The 14,835-nt window shown below is 40.5% G+C and overlaps 1 long non-coding RNA gene across 1 annotated transcript; it reads left to right on the top strand.

Moving 5' to 3' along the window:
• Positions 1-2,485: 2,485 nt before the first annotated feature.
• LOC148189798 (uncharacterized) lies at positions 2,486-4,681 on the top strand. Its single transcript, XR_015776331.1, has 3 exons — positions 2,486-2,610; positions 3,224-3,364; positions 3,793-4,681. It is a non-coding gene; the product is annotated as an uncharacterized LOC148189798 (long non-coding RNA).
• The last annotated feature ends 10,154 nt before the right edge of the window (positions 4,682-14,835 follow it).

Genomic DNA, 14,835 nt, shown 5'->3' with positions numbered 1-14,835 from the left:
CCATCCATCAGCCACACCAACCTTGATGCCCGTGTCTGGCTCTGGCTTCCTGCCATTGGCTGATGCATCACCTGGATTGCAGTCGCCACGCAACAGGCTAAAATCAGCCGCGACTGGCTTTCGACCCTTTTTAAAAGCCAGTTCTTACAGTTTGGGTCAATGCAGTTAGCCTTCTGTGCATACTGTATTACAGCAGCACAGTTTATTTGTTAATAGCGAACACATCCTTGTTACGTTAATATGAATTCAAACTGCTTGGATTTGTAAATGAACACCAACGTACTGTGTCCTCAACAACACATGTCATGGCCTTCCAGGGTACAAGGTCACGTCTGGCTCACTGTAAACGGCCACTTTCAGATTTCAACACACACCTCCAGGATTCAAACAAACATTTGACCTTATTGTTTTTGGGATAAATATCATCCACACCTGGAAACGGGAGGGTAATAAAGCATATCATCTGCGCCGTGGTTGAGGTGATGATGAAGAGCTCTATTTCAGAAAAGAAAGCACAGGAGAGGCTTTATAACCTGCTAATGGTGCAGAGTGAGGAGCACAGGTGCCATTAGGTGCGAGCCTGTTATCACTTCTGACAGATGGCACAGGAAGAGTTTGCTAGAGCAAAGTTCATCAGATATCGTCCAGTATAGTGCAATAGTGGCTGTAATTTACTAACTCAATCAGTGTGTCTTTATTTTGCTGTGGTGGGAAGGTGTTTATTGTCAACAGTTATGACTGAGGAATGTGACGGCATCTAATGAAACAGTTTGTAATCGCTGAGATGAAAGAAGAAGGGACTGCTATGTCCTGTTTTTGTCTCCTCAGAGAAATTACCATCTGATGACTGATTTGGGGAATGGAAATTGTTCTGGGAATACTGGAATTTCATCTCAGCTTTACCCAGTAATTTGTATGTTAAGCTCCAGCAACACCCTTGCTCAGTTCTGGTCAGCCTAATATTATATGTCCCATTATACTGGCTTATTTTTAAGACGTTGGATTCTTAATTGCAGGATGCACATTGAGAAATGTTCCTTCCAACATCGGATGAAAACACTGATGAAAAGTTTTGCGCTGAAATTGAGGAGAGCTCTTGATGTGAAAGTAGCTGAAGTTTTGTGGGCTGGTGTCTGGAAAAATGTACCACATCCTTTCCGTTCAACCCTCCAAAAAATTCAGTTGTCCAAAATGTGGGCGACTGAAGCATCGTTATTACAACTTCTGTAGGCATGAAACAAGGTCGGAGAACTGTGGTTGGAAATTTTAGAACATATTACAGCAAAATAGGCCTCAAATTAACAATACAAATCCGTGTATTATTGTGGTATCTGAATGATTAACCAAAGTAAAAGCTTTTTTTCTTCCAGTCTGAGTAGGACCAAAAATTACTGGCTTTACTTCATGATGCTAACCTGCAGAGTGGATCAGTGAGGCAATTTACTTCAGTATTACTAGGTAGAAGAAGGATTGGACTACATGATTTGTTTTTGTAAGGTTTGTAATGTAATTTTTTTTATCTGTCCATGTTTTAGTCAGATGTCACTGTTTTTAATGTTGTCTGACTAGCAATAGGAGTGTAACTACCCATCAGATAAGAAAAACGGCATTAAAACTCAATACATTTGTCAAGTATTCATATTTCTTTTTACCATACATTGAGGTTTGAACAATTAATTTTGTATTTATTATATATTTGTGGTACTATAAAAGGGGAAAAGTGAACAATAGTTAACTTTTATAATGATAATGCTTTTTAAAAAATGTTTTGACCATAGACTGTATATAAAGATGGATGAGGCATCTCCACTTCCACCGAGCCAATTTTACATAGTGACAGGAAAGTGGAATTACAACAGCAGGGTCAGTCACATGATGCCACGGGGCCCAAAAAGACTTTTCTCCCGTAGACTTACTTTGTGAGAGATGTTTGTAAATCAGATGATACATTTTTTGAGCATCACAACCCCTGTAAAATCCTTCATTTCACCATTAGAATCTGATCTATTCGGTCTGATAATATTAGGAAAGTCTAGAAAAGTCACACAATTAAATCATGCCCCACGATGTGGAAAAATCTGGGTAAATTCATACAGCAGAAATGAAGCTTTTTTGGCATCATGCGTCACCGAACAACTTTCATAGGAATGAACAGGGGCCCACTGCCAACGCTGTATGCAGTGCTCTTTATACATCTGTGATTTGGAGCCAGAGTCTGCTCAGTAGTGATGCATATCAAGTATTAAGGCCTCGCCTATATGCCCACCTAACTAATTAGAACTAAAATTATTAGAAAATGTAACACTTGAACGTTCAAGTTCAAGATAAGAACTAACCAAAATAACAAACCATGTTTGGTTAAAAATATATATATATATATTTGACTTGGATTTTTTCAGTTTGTTGCATTTCCTATTCACTAAAAGGGGGCGGGGTTTATTATCTGTATTTGCAGCCAGCCACGAGGGGGCGATAAACGTTTCGGCTTCACTTTGGTAAACTGACAAGTGTTTATTTACGGTCTCCACAACTTTATTAGAGGACTTCCTCAGACATTCGGCTGCGCTTTATGTCAATTGCCAAATAGCACTGTGGTTTAATGTAAACGAGGTAAGCACTGGGTTTGCTGAACCTAAGTATGTTAACATTGTCATTGTGCGTGTTAGCATGCTAACGCTAGCATTTAGCTTAAAGCACTGCCGAGTATTGAGCATGTAAACAAAATGTGTGTTCCTTGTTCCCCAGCTTTAGAAGTTGAATTGCAATACTAAATGACTGGAGGGGCCCTGTTAACATTTACTTTGATTCATTTTTACAGTTCTTGTTGCTATTTTTAAACAGACTGTCATTCTTGCTTAGGTTTTCATGTCACTGCTGTGGCCTCTTTGGTAAATGAGCCTTCTGGTTTTATTGAAGCTCTTTATTTAAATATCTCAGTTAATTAAATGTCATGAGACAAGGCATTAATGCATGGTCACATCATGCAGGTATAAATTACTAAAAAATCAACATATCACATGCAAACTGTACATCTTTCCTAAAAGTCAGTAATACAAGCAAGATGAGACCCATGCAGGTTTATTGGTGGTCTGTTAGATGAATTGCTTTGTGTTCCTGTTTACCACACATGGTTTGATTTATTCCAGTTTGGGATTATCATCTCCAGGTCTGGAGAAAAGCCTGAGCAGTACCATTAATCTCCACCCTGCGTGTTTCCTTTCAGGGCTGACAGATGACCTGCCCTTCAACTATTTGCCACCCTGTGGAAGAGACATGTCGTCAATCAGAGGATCATTCTCAGCTCCAGTTAGTTGAAGAGGGTCCTGGGAAGGTGACGCAAGTGGTGATGATGGTCCCTGTGATGGTGTGTATTTGTGTGCGTTTCTGCTTATTTTAGCCTCCAGGAAACAAGGAGCGGTGACATCAGCCTGTTGTCATGCACCTCTGTCTCCTCACAAATGAACGGATTATTTATGGGAGCGAGGGAGGAGAGTTTAGTGGAGGGGAGCCGTCAATGCATATGAGGGGACAGAGAGGATGGCAGCAGCAAAGCAATACTGGAACTCATGAATATCATTCTGGCCAGCGTCCATGTGCAAGGTGAAGGAGACATGTCTCTTGTCCTTGCATTCCTCCCTATACCAAGTACATAAAAAAGAGACCTCAGACAGTTCAGACATGATGTGTATGTGGGAGACCGCAGCAGACAGGCTTAGCTCCGGTGCACCATAGATTGCAGATTGCAAAATAGAGGAGGAATTTTAATTTTCTGTTGTTTGCTCCGTGTGACAGATTCCCTGCCCTCGGTTACAAGATGATGAGCAGCTGTTTTGTGTCTAAATGTGGCCACTGTGGTTTTGGGTAAAGTTCACTCCTGAGGACAGAGTTCGAAGAACAAAATACTTGAAATAATATTTTCTAAATGTTTTGTAACCGGATGTCGACGTCTTACTGCTGAACCCCTGTTGGCCTCCCGAAAAAGAAATGACAGACGAAGACAGGCAGTGTCCTCTCTTTGCCTGTGCTCTTTGGTTGTTGATGTGTCTGTCTCCACAGAGGGCCCGGGCCCCTGTTTGTGAGATGGCTGTCTGTATGACAGGGCCACAGCTCCCTGGCTGCTCTGTGGGACAGACATAACAGAGGGGGTGAGCCTAGGGCATTGCCTGTCAGTCATTGTGTGTCTCACTACTGTCTTTGAGTTGTTGCCTTTTTCATTCTTTTCTTCACATCACAAAAACCATAAACAAATAAGTTGGTGGGGAAGTACTTTTTCCTACACAACAAGCATTACTCTGAGCTCAGGGGATTTAATTGGGATAACACTTTAGGTTATAATCTGCAAATTAGAGTGTAATTATTTAGAAATGATTGCTGAACAATGGATTGCTTATAACCCTTATTACAAGCTTTATTAAACTTAATCAGATGACATACAACACAAAGAATACTGTGAAATTTATGTATTAACTAATCACATATTTTTACCAACTTTTTTTTATTAAAGCATGAATTAGGAATTTCAGCTGACTTAATGGATGTTGCTTTTTAATTGTAGTGGACTACGATAAAGAAAAAATGAGGATCTATTTCTATCTAAAAGTGCTAACATTACATTGTAAGTTTGGAGTGTGTTAGCTGTAAGTGGTCCCTTGTTGACCGTTATTTTACTGTAATAATAGTGTAGTTGGTTTGAGTGTAATGAAAGATATAGGCTAAGGATTTTGGTCCCTTTTGTACCCTTTCATTTTTTATTGTACTGTGTAATAGAAAAGAAAAGTAGATAAAGGAACAGTGCATAAGATTTAGGGGGATTTAGTGGCATCTAGTGGTTGCGATTGCAGACTACAACCAGCTGAAACTTCTCCCAGTTAGAATTCTTTCACTGGTCATTGCTCAAGAGGTTTTTACCACTTGCTGAATTAACTGCAGAGGTCTTTTCTTCTCCAAAACAGACCCTGTGATTTAAACTGGTAAAAATACTGACTAAAGCAGTTTCATGTTACAGATCAGTGTCTCTCTGACACTGGCCTGTCTGCAATGAGAATGTGCTCCAAAACTAACTGTAAAAACACAGAATAAAACAGTTTCGTGTTAAAAATCAGTGTTTCTCCAACACTTTTGGCATGTAAGAGACGAGCCACTAGCCCAGCAGCTGCTAATATGTGCTTACCTTTTTTCTTTGATAACGTGAAATCCAGACGTTCAGGAGGATTTAACCGGGAGGTAAATTATTTGCAGAGGTCTCTTCCTCTCCAAAACAAACGGACCTGGAAACACTGGATAAAGCAGTGACACGTCAAAAAATTGGTGTTTTCCAATGCTACTAGTTGCAGAGGGGCTGCTCACTACGCTGCTGATGCAAAAAAACACAAACCGCCCTATCTAAAGCCGGTATTTGATTTGTCCTTGATGGGCTACTGTAGAAACATGGTGGTGCAACAAGACTGAATCAGTAGACAAGGACCTGCTTCCTATGTGGATATAAACGGCTTAATCTTAAGAGAATGAAAACACTACAGTTCTTATTTTCAGGTGATTATACACTTAAGAAATTATAATTATTATATTATATTCCATTTCTGCCAAAAAAAAAACCCCACTAACTTTAAAGGTCAAGCGTGTAGGATTTAGAGGGATATTCTCTAAATCCTACACACTTGACCTTTAAAGTTAGTGTTTTTTTTATTATTTTGGTTCCCCTTAAACACAAGTTTGTTACCTTCTTCCCTGTACTTTTACCTTGCAACCACAGATAAATACCCTGTGTTTCTAGGTACCCAATAAAAATAAAATTATTTGTGGATTGTAAACTAAAACGTTACCAAACTCTGCAAAATTGTCACAGACAAAGACTGAAAATGAGAAAATGTGCAGCAAACGTTTCTGCACATTGTCTGGTGGAGAAATATGTATCTGGCATGATTTATGGAAAGAGTATTTATGGTGTCTGGAGGCACGGGTGTGGTCAGGTAAATGAGATGGGTGAGGGTGTTTGTTTGGTGTCGAGCTAGCAGGGGGGTGGAGATGGGTGGGGGGGTAGTGGTAGTGGTGTCTGCCCGACAAGGTGTGCATTGGCGCCCACACAAAAACTGACGCCTACAGGCATGGCCCCGCCTCTTTCCCACCAGATCGACTTTCTTCAGCGCAGGAATGAGACACAGACACCTCCTCCAGGCTGAGACATATAATCTGGGCCTGTCAGGGCCTTTATCAAACAGGATCAACTGGTGCGCTGGGCCTTTCTCCACAGTCCCCACAGGCAGCAGGATACCTGCACACGCATTCCTTCGACACATCCCTGTCCCAAGAGGCGTATCACCTGTCTTTTATGGCAGCTCAGCTCGAGGATGACAGAGGGGGAGGGCAAGGGTACAGTTGCTCCTCTGCATTGTCCTGATTGAAAAATAAGATAGCAGCATGGCCTTCGCTTTGGACGATTGTCCTGATCCCCTGAGTCCCAAAATGTCAGAATGCTAATCAACAGAAAATCCTGTAGAATAAAATGATTTTGAGCTTGTCACTGCAGCCTGTTGTCATTACACAGATAATGACAATATGACCTGTTGATTGTCAGAGATTAGCACAGGAGGCCTCTGGAGCCCCTTGAGGATAGTGCAGTCCACCTGAGGGAGCCCTCCTTGGCTCAGTTGCTGCAGCTCGTCACTGTGAGTGACCAGATAAGCGCGGATATGAATCAGAGCGGCAGCGTCGTTGTGCACAGAACTCTAATCATATCACGCGCCCCTGAGCCATATGTCTTTGTACTCTCTTTAATTGAATTGAGCCGGGGATGAGATTGGCTGACATACCTTCCAGTGACTGAGCCGCACTTTAGAGAGCGAGGCGAGGAATAAGAGCAATTTGGGGTGGTTGTTTTCTTGGCACAGTTTGGTATAAACTCCTAGAGGTATCTTGCAGTTTCATCTCACAGGTTTCATTGGTCGTACTAGACTTGCCCAAGGCATCAACCTTTATCGTCCGATATGAAATAATTGTGAAATTTATTGGCATGTTTTCAGCCCGACGATCACCTATTAAAGACAGACTCATTAAATGTGACAGGCTTGTAGGGACAAACACTTACCTTATTAAGTTTCTTGGTCACGTGTGAACGCATTACTTGAATCACCAAAGAGGACATATGACGTCAACTTGTCCTCAGACTCGGCCAACTGAATTACCGGCATCTATCAGCCAGTGGCCTCATGAAGACACATGAAGATTAAGTTAATGATTTAATACCTCCGAATCGCCTGTTTATTTGTGCCCTTGTCCACCTCTGTTAATCACTTTGTGTAAAGAACTGCAGAGGAGCTGTGGACATATTGCACGCAATATGGGGACTGTCTCCAACAGTACAGCATCTACAGTATAGAAAGACCATAACGTGTGTGTACATGTCTGACTGACGTCTCAACACCTTTGTGACTCCTGTATGAAAAGACGTAGCCTGGAGCAGCTGGGATTTTCCCTAAAAAAGAACTGAGGTGAAACACATTTGGTCTTTCTTCCTATTTTGTTTTTCCTGCTTCCTGTGCAGCCAGGAGGCTAAACCGTGAAAGCCAAACAGAAATGGAAACAGACAGACAGAGAGGTCTTTTCAGTCTCCTTGGCCCATAATCAGAGTGGGATGTGGGTTTGAAACTGAAGTGAACAAAGTCAGTGTTAAGAGTGGTGGTGACGTAGAGTTAAAGTTGTCCAAACAGAGTTGAAGTGGGGTTGGCCAATGACGAGCTGAACAGCTCTGATTTTAGAATTCATACGTGCCAGACAGCAGAGAATATAATGAGACGGTGAGAGTCTGGCACAAGACACAGAAACACTTTGTGATGTTTGATGACTAATTTTTGCCAAACTTAGCATGGCCAAGTGGTCCTGCTATTGCTGAGCTCTCACAGTGAGTGCTAGCCTGGCTGAACTGCTTTATAACTTGAAAAGTTGATTTGAAGCAAAGCGGCTCAAGATGCACAGCTGTTAATGCTATACACTAACTGACTGTTAGAAACAAACTGAACCCTCAGTGTTTGTTCATAGTGCATTCTTAAAGGGACACTTCACCCCCAAATCAAAAGTACATATTTTGCCTCTTACCTGTAGTGCTATTTATTTATCAAGATTGTTTTGGTGTGAGTCTTGTGAGTTTGAGACATCGACCATAGAGATGTCTGCCTTTTCTTCAATATAGGTGAACTAGATGCCACTGAGCTTGTGTTGCTCAAAAAATACATTTGAAAAAAATCAACAGCGGTGTCTCTTTCCAGAAATCATGACCCAGTTACTCAAGATAATCCACTGTCCTTGTTTTGAGCAGTTTCATGTAAGAACTTTTTTTTTTTTGGACCAAATTACACCCATCAACCAGAAATTACACCCCTCACCAGACGCTATCGATAACTTGCATCACGGCCTCTAAAGCCAAGCAGAATAAGAAGGAAGATGCAAAGAAAGACAAGCCAGCTGCCGAAGCTAACCAGATTAGGCAGGCAAACACCTCGCTCACCGGGCCAGGGCTGCAGCCCTCTCAAGATTGATTCCCAGGATAAAAACACCTCAGGGGACCATTGTCTCTGACCCAAAATTGGTAAATGAGGTTTTACTTAACTTTTATTCCGGCCTTTATTCCTCAGAGTTGCCAGCCTGAACTTGGAGTGGCCACAACCCTCTGGAGATGACTCGGCTAACAACTTAGGAGCCCCAATTTCAACTGCGGACGTACAAGAGGCAATCAAGCTGCTGCAAAATGGTAAAAAACCCCGGCCCTGATGGGTTTATAATACAATTTTACAAAATGTATTCTAATGTAATTTTTCCTCTCTTAGCAAGCGTTTATAATGAATCCTTTATAAATGGTCAATTGCCCTCAACTTTATGCGAAGCCACCATCTGTCTCTTGAATGTAGCAGTTGTAGGCCTATATCTCTTTTGAACGTGGACCAAAAGATAATAGCCAAGGTTTTAGCTTTGCATTTACGACAGGCCCTACCAGCCTTGATTTCATCAGATTAAACTGGTTTCATGATTGGAAGGAACTCCTCATTTAATACCAGAAGGCTATTCAGTATAATCAGCTCCCCCAGCCCTCACACCCAAGGGGTAATACTGACTTTAGACGCTGAAAAAGCGTTTTACAGGGTTGAGTGGAAATACCTCTACTATGTCCTGAAAAAATGGGTTTTAGTGCTGACTTCATAACTTGGATCTAGTTGCTTTACAAATCCCCTGACGCCTGTGTTCTAACCATCAGTGTGCGGTCCCGCCCCTTTGCTCTTAGCCGCCCTCTATCCCCCCCTTCTGTTTGCTATTGCCATTGAACCTCTAGACATTTGGCTTCAAGAGGAGGGGGATTTGAGGGTATCACCGAATTTGGACAACAACCACAAGCTGTCCTTGTACGCGGGAGACCTGTTGATATATGCCGCCAACCTAGTGTCATCCCTCCCAGTTGTAAAAAGCTATTTTAATTCAATTCTGCAAATGCTCTGGATATAAGTTAAATTTTCATAAAAGTGAACTCCTCCCCATCAATGCACCATCTATGACAATTCCACGGATGGTGTTCTCCCCATTCAGAGTTCTTTCTGGAGGTTTTAAATATTTGGGGGTATATATTACAACCTCATTTAATAAACTCCTTTCTAAAAATTTCAACCCTCTTATTGAAAAATGTAGGCTCGACATAACTCGTTGGTCCTCTCTCCCCTTGTCCCTAATTGGGTGTGTAAACCTTACAAAGATGGTATTTCTCCCTAAATTTCTCTACCTGTTTCAACATATCCAAGTATTTTTTGAAAAAGTCCTTTTTCCGTCAGGTAGATCAGTTAGTGTCATCATTTCTGTGGGCTTATAAACCCCCATTTATTAAGAAAGCCATTTTACAGCTCTCTAAAAAGTCAGGTGGCCTGGCATTACCCAGCCTTATCCAGTATTATTGGGCTGGCAGTATTGATAAATTGTGTCATTCGATCAATAGTAGATGTGAGGTATGCCCTTTGTGGGCTCAAATGGAACTAAAGTCATCAATGCTTTCCCTCCCATCCTTAATTACTGCAAAACTTCCCCTTAAAATCCACAGTATTTCCCAAAATCCATTTGTTATCAACTCAATTAAAATCTGGATTCAATTCTGCAAACACTTTGGACTAGACAGTCCCTCTACCTTAGCCCCAATCTTTAAAAAAAATCCTTCATTCCCAAGCTCTATCTCAGACCCCACACTCGTGTTTCAGTGATATTTAAAACACGTGTGAACATTCGCCTGTTCTGCTCGAACTTAACTGATTTCTGGCGTCAAATATTCAACACACTTGGGACAGTTCTCAGCATACCCCTTACCCCTGAACCTCTCACTGCCCTGTTTGGAATCCCACCATCTGTAGCACCACACCTCCCATTGATACAGCAGCTTGTTCTGGCATTTACAATGTAGAAATGTGGATTTCATACAGCGCAGAAGAGCTGTAAATCATTATGACAAAAGAAAATTGAAATTGGAAGATTGATTATGTGACAATCTATAAATTCATTATTAGGTAACTATTTAGTAAAATTAAAGTAAAGTATAATTTATAAAATTGAATTTGAGTTGTTTTAAGACTATGACCGACCTGCAGACACTCTAAGTTCACCACCTGTTCAGCACCAAACTGCAGTTAGCAGTTAGCTGGTGTTCATAGTGGAGCATTTCGCAGCTAAATAATCAAATACTTCTCTTAGGATTTCTCACAAAACGAAAACGGAACCAAGGCTTAAAAAAATGTAAACATATTTAAAAATATATGAAGTAGACTGCATGAATGCTTACAGAATATGGGAAATATTCCATAACACTTTCATGTAGAGAGTTAGATATTAATCTCATTTCTGTACTTTAAACGCAGCCGGTTGGCTTATGTTAGCATAGCATGTTGGATTGGAAACAGGTAGAAACAGCGAGCCTAACTCTGTTCAAAGGTTGAAAAACTCCCTCTACCAGCACATCTAGCCTAAAGCTCATCAATTAATACATTTAAACTTAAATTATTTTTGCAATTTGTTATATATTACTTTGTTAGCATAATGAGATTTGGGTATGCAGACTTTGTTCAAACAGAGCCAGTTAGAGTCAGACTCAGGTTAAAAATCTGATGACTTCAGGCTTGACTTGACAAAATCAGAAACCACTTGGACTTACACTCCAGTGATTTGTGACTTCACTTGAACTTGAGCCTTTTGACTGGAAAATACTTGATACCTTCCCCTCTATTCATCCCCAGCAAGCCAGCAATTAATTTCCCAGATGATCCACTTTGCTTGAACCAAATTTGACAGTATCCATTTAAGAAAAACTTATCTTAATATAATTGTGTTTGTGTACAAAAAGTATGAAGTGATCAAACAAATTGCAGTAACAAACAAATAAATGTGCTGGTCAGAACTTAGAGATGCAACAACTTCCAACAAACTTGTTTTATTACGTTTTTAAAAAACTTGTATTAATTATTAATAATTAATCAGATAATCAATTATTAATCATTGATGATTTTTGTAAATTTAATATATTATTATTATTCTTTCATTTACTCATTGTGTGTAACCGCTTGTCCTGGTAGGGGTCACGGGGGAGCCTATCCCAGCTGTCATTGGGCGAGAGTGAAATACACCTTGGACAGGTCGCCAGACTATCACAGGGCTAACATATTATCACCCTTTTGTTAAAATATATTTGGTGAAGAGCGCATTATGACGTGTTAAGGACTCAAAAATCAAAGTTTAGGACTTGGAACTTGAGTACCAAGACTTTGGACTTACTTGTGACTTGTAAAACATTGACTTGGTCCTACCTCTGTTAGCTTCATAGCAGTACTTCCTACACAGGCATGCAAGTATATGTATCAATCTCTTCAGCGAGCAAGTAGCCTTAATATGTATATTTTCCAAAATGTCCGACTACTCCTTTAATAGACCAAAGTTGTTTTTCTTAAAAAGTATACAACATAGTAGGCCTAGCTTAGGCCTTGACAAGAGTTTGCATTCTTTGATATGAAAACAGATTTAATTCTCACAGCACATTTTCAAAACGGTATTTAGGACCGAAACCTGTGATTTAGTTAAGCATTCTTGTACAGGGAGAATTTTGTGGATTAATCTCAGCAGCATTTCAGATTCCTCACACAGAGCATGTTAAGGTTCCCAGCTGCTGTTTCATGCTCCGTTCTCTGTGCCATGCAATTATGCTGGTTCCCACCGGAGGTTTGGATTGGGTGGAGCTCAGCGAGGAGTAAGCTCAGGCATTAACTGCTCCTCTCTGAGCTTAACTTGCATGAATCCACAAATACAGTTAGAGCAACAAAAAAAAAAAAAAAAAAAGCTAAGACGCACGCAAACACACGGCACCAAAGCACAAAAGAAAATAAACCATAAAAATAGCTGCTGTGCAGGAAATGGCATTCCTTGGGCTAACTGGATAAGGCACGGAGAGACGCCACCCATAATTTTGTAAATGATTCACATGTGAAATCACTCTCTGTAAAAAATGTCTTGTTACTTACAGTACACTTGAGGGATGGACAGATTTTTTACTAGAAACACGAGATGCTTTTCACTGATAGCAATCAAGCTGTCCAGAGGCAAAGAAAACATCTAGCAGATTTCAAATGAAGCCCCTGAAGACATTCTAAGCTTTTCCTCTTTCATCTATCAAGATAATGTTTTTTATTCCATTTCATAGCTTACAAGAGGTGTACATCAGAGAACATGGGCGTATGACAGAAAGAAAGAAAGTAAGAAAGAAAGACAGAAAAAGGGTACATTTAACTATGCTCATATTAAAGTAAATATCAAAAACAAACTCGACTTTGTCTTAAGTTATTGATTGAAAAGTTATAAATGTCTTTAAAAATAAGATCAGATGTAGATAACCACATGCTGTGTCCCTGCTGCCTGTCTAGGCTGTGAACAATGTGCAGAGATCAGGACAGACGGCCTGTCGCAGGGTCTCTTTGCATATGACAACAGAGTTGTTGTGAGGGAAGGCTGGTAACGCCTGGCACTGAGGCTGCAGCCCTGCCACTGCTGCCAGTGGCCATTCTGCCCCTCGGCACAGTCGCCTGCCCTTGATGGACCTCATTTTGTGGTCAGCAACTCCCTCTGGTGTCACTGGAGAGAATTGTTTTGTGTTAGGTGCATCTCTGTTTCGTATCGGCTGTTTGTGCATGAAACATGGATTCTCTTTTAGATGGCATCAAACGTTAAATTGAAGTTTTTAAAAGAGCGTTCCAACAGTCTTGCACTTTAAGAGTCACATGTCACAAGGAGTCAGCATGTAAAAACAGTTCTTCATCCTTATATGGTTCTGACTGAGCTTTTCAAAGTCTCGGTATATAGGATTTAAGGGGATTTATCGGTAAAAATTTAATATAATGTAATTATTCTGCTTTCTTTAGTGTATAATCACTTGAAAATAAGAATCATTGTGTTTTTGTTACCTTAGAATGAGCTGTTTATATCTACTCACAGAGAGAGCCATGTCCATGGAGTCTCCTGTGTTGCACTGCCATGTTTCTACAGTAGGGTCATCAGCCTCATGGCCCTGAAGGCCTACAAGTGTTACTGGAACCCTCAGCATGTTTCTACAGTAGCCCAGAACAAATAAACCAAACACTAATTCTAGATAGGGCCCTTTGGATTTTTTCATTTTTCATCGTCCACCACATTTTGCAGCCAATATGCGATGAGCAGCGTCGGACAACCAAAGATTTTTTCTTTATTCAGTGTTGTACTGGTTTAAATCACCTGGTCGGTTTGTTTGGAGAGGAAGAGACCTCTGCGGATAATTCAGCTCCTGGTAAAAATCTCCTGGATAATGAACATTGAAGGAATTCTAACTGGAAAAACTTTAAACTGGTTGCAGTGTGCAATCCTTACTACTAGATGCCAATACATCTCACTTAAACTTACAAACCAGTAGTATGTAGGATTAAGTGGCTTCCAGCAGCAAAGTTTTAAAAACAAAACTTTTCTGTGTGCAAAGTTTTTAGGAGAACTATGGTGGCTGAAACAAAAACGTGAATAACTAAATCTGGTGCCAGTGTTCGATTTGTCTGTTCTGGGCTACTGTAGAAACAATATAGCGGACTCTGTGGATGAGGTCTGCATGTAGATATAAACGGCTCATTCTACAGTAACTAAAACACACTTCTTGTTCTCAGGTGATAATGTAAACTAATGGAAACAAATATATGAATCTTATATACTATATCTGCCAATATACCCCCCTAAATCTCACATACTAGGCACTTGTCCGATTTTACACATTAAGATTTATGTGTTACTGTGAGTCAGCCTGTGAAAGTATTTAGGCCTTGTGTGGTTCTGATGGAGGATTTTAGAGTCTTAGAAAATAACTTATCTCAGATTGGGTTTCTAATTTTTCATAGAGAACTCATGTTACAAGCTGGAGGCAGAAGTCTGAAAAAGATGGGTGTACCAGGTATGGAAATAGATGTTATTGAGTTGCATTATGGGAATTGTAGGATCCAGTGGAGCTTGACCATTGACTGTATAAATACAGTAGCCACTTTGACTCCACCCACTGATTTATGGACAGCGTTTTGAACCCTGAATTTTGGCGTTCTGGCCATCACTGTCTTGTTTTTTGTGTTTTGAGCCAGAAGTGACCATATTTGAGAGGTTGGAGCTGTGGAGGAGCGAGGGGTGGATCTGACTCATAGACTGTCATGACGCCTCACAGATAGCCTGTCACTTAAGAGGCCTGCCCTTAAATATATGCAACTTTAAGCCTTTCTAAAATATAATCACTTGAATTCTGTAAAAAATTAATTTATCATGAACTGGGAG

Source organism: Plectropomus leopardus, chromosome 4 (genome assembly GCF_026936395.1).
Source record: "Plectropomus leopardus strain MGB_pleo_1.0 chromosome 4, ASM2693639v1, whole genome shotgun sequence".
Classification (NCBI taxonomy): Eukaryota; Metazoa; Chordata; class Actinopteri; order Perciformes; family Serranidae; genus Plectropomus; species Plectropomus leopardus.
Note: the sequence above shows the minus strand (reverse complement) of the source record. Positions and strands in the feature narration are given on the sequence as shown.